The sequence below is a fragment of the Ovis aries genome, chromosome 12, assembly GCF_016772045.2.
Source record: "Ovis aries strain OAR_USU_Benz2616 breed Rambouillet chromosome 12, ARS-UI_Ramb_v3.0, whole genome shotgun sequence".
Lineage (NCBI taxonomy): Eukaryota > Metazoa > Chordata > Mammalia > Artiodactyla > Bovidae > Ovis > Ovis aries.
Genome location: NC_056065.1, coordinates 25,239,195 through 25,245,680, shown reverse-complemented (window position 1 = coordinate 25,245,680; position 6,486 = coordinate 25,239,195). Strand labels below are relative to the sequence as shown.

At 48.8% G+C, this 6,486-nt stretch overlaps 1 non-coding gene across 1 annotated transcript; it reads right to left on the bottom strand.

Annotated features, from left to right (window-relative positions):
- Positions 1-397: 397 nt before the first annotated feature.
- TRNAT-UGU (transfer RNA threonine (anticodon UGU)) lies at positions 398-470 on the bottom strand. The gene has a single exon. It is a non-coding gene; the product is annotated as a tRNA-Thr (tRNA).
- Positions 471-6,486: the final 6,016 nt, after the last annotated feature.

Here is a 6,486-nt window from a genome sequence, read left to right as displayed (position 1 = left end):
CCCGCCGGCCGCGCGGCGCAACTGCAGGCGCAACTCCGCCTCCGCGCGCGCCCCGCCCGCGGCGGAGTGCCGGGCGCCGGCCGCCCCTTCTGCCCTTTTGTGGCTCAGTGCCAGTTTGATTTTGCAGGTCGTGAGAACGAACCCCTGGAGCCTCGCGCCTCCTTTTCGGGAGCTTGGGCCCCAGGTCCTGGTAGCACCGCGTCGCCGAGGACCTCTTTTCCTTTTCTTGCTTTTTGTTGCATTCCGGTATTTTATCTTCCGGGTCAGTTCTAAAGCACCGTAAAGCATGTCAGGAGCAGTTACTGTTAATCCTGCAAGAAGTAACGTTTTCAGAAATTTTGTATTTGGGGGCATGTTTACAACGGGACGATTTAAAAAGTAAAGAGAAGTGCAGGAGAGGCCCCAGCGAGGATCGAACTCGCGACCCCTGGTTTACAAGACCAGTGCTCTAACCACTGAGCTATGGAGCCTCCTTGCTACCTGGCGCGTTCTAATTCAGGGACATTGGAAACAATGCTGCTTTCTGGCAGTCGGAACATAGCCTGTGTATCCTTTATCGATGGCAATTACGAAAAGAACATCATAGGTAGAAAAAACCCGTTGTCAGAATCGTGTGTTTATGATTATGAATCACTAAATCATACCTATGATAAGTTATAGATACAGATAAGTGCTGGAAGGGAAAAAGCAAAAATATAATAGTGTTCTGATATTACTAGGGGTACTTTTACATCTTAAAAGAGTCTCCAATCTGTTGTTTATATGACAGTTTGTATCATGTTTCACACTTACAGGGAAGTTGTAGGGTTTTTATTAATTAAGTTATTGATTATGGATGAATTAATTGATTCAACACATTATTTATTTTGTACTTACATACTATTAGACATTAGAGTGAATAAGTAAAGCTTGTCCCTGCTCTTTTAAAAAATGATTTGGATAATGAAACGATGCCTTATTTCCTTTTGCTTAATTAACTATTTACTGAAGGCATGAAATTATGCCGGCAGCAGGAGCTAGCACCGCGTGAAGGAGAGGATGAGGATCAGGGGCTCCCAGTGGTCTGCAGGCTTCTCTCCCTTATACCTCCTTAAGGCGTCTGCTCACGTTACCTTTCTCAACAAGACCCTCCCACCCCTTACTTAAAGCCGCGCCGTCCTCCTTATGCTGCCCTTTTGCCCCATGCTCACTTACCTAACCTTTCCTACTAGAGAACGTGCTTACTATTATGTTTATTATTTCTCCAGGTTAGGATGTTGGTTCTTTGAGGCCAAAGGTTTTTGTTTTACTCCCTGCTGTATTCCTAGCACCCAGAATAATGTCTAGCACACAGTGGGTGCTCAATAAATGTTGAGTGAATGACATTTACGATGAGCCAGCAGAAATCAGGAAGCTGCTTTGGGAGACGTCTTCTCGTCATCCTCCCTTGCTTCCAAGGCTTCTCCATCCAAGTTGGAATTTTGTAACATCCTTTATTTTCCTGTGATTCATCCAGCCCAACATTTCACATGATGAACTCTATATATAAGTTAAATAAGCGGGGTGTCAATATACAGCCTTGACTTACTCCTTTCCCAGTTTTGAACCAGTCCCTTGTTCCATGTCTGGTTCTAACTGGTGCTTCTTGACCTGCAGATAGATTTCTCATGTGACAGTTAAGGTGGTCTGATATCCCCATCTCTTGATGTTTTATGGTTGGCCTCAGAACGGTCATGGCACTAGTGAGTGTATAATGAGGCTCAAGGTCCACCGGAAGTTGAATCTTCCACAATCTTGCACCCAGTTGGTTCTAACCAGTTTTTGTCCTGTCCTGTGGCTGTATCATTCTTTTCAAGGTTGTGCCCTGCCTCCTTCCCTCCTGTTCCACCTCCATTCCCTTGATCCTGTACTGTCTCTGGCAACCAGCGTTTTTCACCTGCACCAACCCTCCTCACAGCCCTGGTGAACAGGATGTGCTGGCAGTCACAATGGGATGTGATAGAAAAAAGGGCCCTCTCCTCTCAACTCTAACTTTTGAGCTTTCGGATAAAGGACATAAAGATGAAGGATGAGATGAAAAGAAGGATCAGGAGGGTGGGCATCCTGTAAAGAGTTTAATTTGCTCATAAGTAGTCTGGTGTTAGAGAAACAAGTGTAAAGAGTTTTTTATATTAAATTTTTACATCACTTCTTCCTTCTCCTGACCCCCCTTTATCAAGCCCCTGGTGGCTCAGTTGGTAAAGAATATGCTTGCAACGCAGGAGACCTGGGTTCAAGTCCTGGGTTGGGAAGATCCTCTGGAGAAAAGAACAGCTACCCACTCCAGTATTCTGGCCTGGAGAATTCCATGGACAGAGGAGACTGGCAGGCTACAGTCTGTGGGGTCACAACGTTCACTTTCAGTCTGGTATTAGAAAAACAAGTGTATGGATGTTGTATATTTAATTTTATGTCCCTTCGTCCTTCTCCTGACCCCCTTTATCAAGCCCTTTCACCACCTGTAAGATGGAGTTGATCATTTTGGCTCTATCCTGGAGCACTTTGGGAAATTCAACACTATTGAGAACCTGACCCTGGGCAGAGGTTGTGGAGCGCCAGCTACAAACACGACAGACGTTGTGCTTCATGGGCTGGACATTCCCAGAGAAGAACATCTCAGGGAGATTCCAGCTTGAGGCACTGGGAAGTGGGGGCCCAGTTTGAGTGGAGAGAGAGGAGGAGATGGAAGTGGAAGTCCCTTGGCTGTGTTCTCTGTTCTTTCTGCTGTAAGGCAGCACTCTGCACGGCAGGCAGCTTGCCTTGCTTGCCCATCCGCAAACTCTCCTTTCTCTCCAGCTGTGCGGGGCTGAGTCCCTTGCATCACGGTGTGGGGAGGGGAAGGACCGAGCCCGGGGGTTCAGCACCTGCCCGGGCATCCATCGGCTCTTCGGCACCGTCCTCAGCATCATTTCCCGCACTCGCTGTCCCAGGAGCAGGCCTTATTCCAGCACATCCACAGTCAGACTCAAGGTCAGAGCATGTGCGGTTCAAGGGTCAGGGTGGATTTTCAAGTTCAATTAGCCTGCACTTCATTTTGAAGATGAGGAAGCTTCAGGGGCTGGCAACAGTAGGTCCAAGATGAAAGGTAGGCTCTTGAATGGGGACTCCCAGGATCAGAGTGTGGAGGGAGGGAGGAAGTTGGGGCGTCTTCCCTGGGATCTGGCCCCTCACTACCGAGTTGAGGGTAGGAGGTAAGAATAGGACCCCACACCTGGGATCTGGGCATGGAGGGAGAGAGGAGCAATGCTAAAGAAGGGGAGGGGCAGGAAGCCGAGGACCCTGTTGCTTTATAAACCCCGTACAGATTCACAAGCGGAAGTGACAGCGCTTATGCACCGTGGCCTTGTGTCCCAGGAAGCACGGAGCATACAGGTGTCCAGTTGCAGGAGATTCGAAATGGAGAGGATAGGAAATCCCTACCCTCCAGGTTTCCATGTCGTGCCAGAGAGGAGGGATAGATTCCTGAGCGCATTGCCACGTTCTTGGTGTCCAGTGAAGCTGGCTGCCTAGCTCAGGTGTCTGAATTCTGGCCTACCCCTCTCCCCAAGCTGGTAGGAACTCAGGACACAGGAGGCGCTCAGGGGGGCAGAACCTGGGAGCTAGGGTCAGGGGCCCTGAGTCCTAGATGACTCTGTCCTCTATTTGCCCAGATCCTTGCTGGGAGGATCAGTAACATCCTCCACAATGACCCAGGGCACACAGTCCTTCTCACCATCCTGGGCTCACACCCCTTACAGCTGTCCAGAGTTCAGAAAGAGTTCAGAAAAGAGCCAGGAGTAACACCAGCGAGGCCTTTCCTGATGGCTCCAAGGTAAAGAACCCACCTGCCAATACAGGAGCTGAGGGTTCGATCCTTGGTTTAGGAAGATTTCTTGGAGAAGGAAACAGCAACCCACGCCAGTATTCCTGCCTGGGAAATTCCGTGGACAGAGGAGCCTGGTGGACCACAGTCCATGGGGTCACAAATGAGTCTGACATGACTTAGCGACTACACAACAACAGAACCAATGAGCCACTGAAGCAGTAAATAGGAAAGTATTGTGCACACACCGAAAAGGACAGTTTGTAAGTGGGGAGCAGTCAAACAAACATGGAGTGAGGCTCCGAGGAATATCGTTATGAAGCAGCTTATACAGCGTGGAGGTGCTTCTGTTGACTCTTCACGTTCTTCTCAGGTACCAATTCAGAATTACATACAATATTAGAAGGAATCAGCTTTTTTGGTTGCCTCATATCAATTTGGGGGAACAATTGAAGCTTTGCATATGATTTTCAGCAGCCAAAGGAAGAAGTGATCCAGGTCAAGTTAACCTTGCTTGTCTTGCAAAAGAAGCTAACTAAATTAAGCTTTGCTTGTATAACTAAACTGAACTTGTCTGCTCAGGGGATTTTTGAGTCTGGTCTCTGTTTGTGTTTGATTTTAACAGGCCAGACGTGTCCCACTCGTGGGTGGGCAGAGTCTGACCTCCTGGGGGCAGCTCAAGCCTGAATGCCTCCCTGTTCTGTGAGGGTCTAATGAAATGCCCCTGCTTATTAAAATCATTGTAACAAATTCACCTCCTGGATTTTGGTCCCATCTCACACCAAACAGAGCTCTCTCAGATAGGATTTTAATTGGCTTGCTGGGCTTTTTGATGTGATTGATGGATGAACTCTGATTCGGCTCCAGTTCTGAGTCTGGAGATAGGCGTAAACAAGCAGTGCCGGGGTGTCAGCGGGTTAGGGTGCACAGCCAGTGAGCCTAAACATCAGTTAGTGGCTGGTGTTAAGCTGTTCTGGGAGGGAGGTGCCTGGAAGGGCAAAGACCAAGGAGGATGGGGAAAATGCTCCTCTAACCCCCAGGTGGCACTAGTGGTAAAGAATCCGGCTGCCAATGCAGGAGACGTAAGAGACACAGGTTCCATCCCTGGGCGGGGAAGATCTCCTGGAGAAGGGGATGGCAACCCACTCCAGTATTCACGCCAGGAGAATCCCACAGACAGAGGAACCTGGTGGGCTGTGGTCCATAGGGTTGCAAAGCTGGACATGACTGAAGCAGTTTAGCATGCATACACGCAGTCCCACCGTGGTGATAAATTAACTTGCTGCACTGATTTCCTAACTCGGACAAGGTCTCATTTGGTGGACTCCCCTGACCCTGATGTCTGTTCCTGAGCTGCTGAGCCAACAAAGACTCACTCACACCGGGGAGGTGAGGGCTGACCACTTGCAGATCAAAAGGCAGGGGGAGGGCAGGGCAGTGGGAAGACCAGGGACTTGGGGGATCTGGTTGACTTGGCTTGAATCTGGTGGCACTTGGTCCTGGTCACCTTCTGCTGAGGGTGTCAGGTTGCAACCACAGACCAGCTCAGGCTTCAATGCCTGAGGGACCTGGTGCTCAGCCAAGCTGTGCCCTTTGTTGGCTGCATCAAAGTCACCTAATTTTTTTTTTCTTAAACCAAACCTTTCTTTTCTTTGTTTTAACCAAACTTTAAAAAATTTACTTTATTAATATTTTTTGGCCACACTGTGCAGCATGTGGGATTCTGGTGCCAGGGATTGAACCCACATCCCCTACATTGGAAACACAGTCTTAACTACTAGACTTACCAGGGAAGATCCTGAAGTTATCGAATTTTCGAGGATGTTTCTTCACTTGTGCAGAGGGACTGACTATCCATACTTCCCAGGGTGGTCATGGGGTAGAATGTAATTTTGGTGTAAAGATGCCAGCCTCAGCCCCCTTCAGGTACCACCCACCTGGGCCTGCAAGGTCTGATTGGCTTTCTGGCCTTCCCTCTGACTGTGGCAGAGACAGCTGGGGACCTGCAGTTCCACTTTGCCCTCTATCCCTCAAACATTTCAGCCTCTCTGTCTCCGCCGGCACCTCCCATCAGCTTTTAACATGCTCGAGTCTCTCTCACGGAAAGCATGATAAAACAAAGCAAAACAAATCAAAACAAAAGTCTCCCTCTTCTCCAGGGAGTTGTTTTCACTCTTTCTGTAACAGAGAAGAACCGTTACATTTTAGTACAAATTAATCACTAAGGGGAGTGTTGCCTAGAGCTTACGTTATGATGGCCCATCTCTGGACACCGTGACTCCCAGGTCATGAGCATTATGCTAAAATATATTTAACTCACAGGAAACCTCTTGACCAGGCCCACATGTGAATGGCTGCAGGGAGGAAGAAATGAACACACCTCCTTTGGAGTATGGCCAGAATTAGGACTTTCCCTTCTCCCCTTTTAGGATAAAAGGCGTCTGACCTCTAACTGGGGAAGGCTGATGGTTCTTTGGGACACCAGTCCGCGGCCTTCTTGGGCTGCTGGCTTTCTGAATACAGTCTCCATTCCTTGCCCCAGCGGCTTGTCTCTCCATTTATTGGCCTGTTGTGCAGCAAACAGTGTGAGCTTGGGCTAGGTAGCTGTTCTCTCTGTTCTTCATCTCCCATTCATTCAACTCAGCAACACCCTTCCACCCCACAAC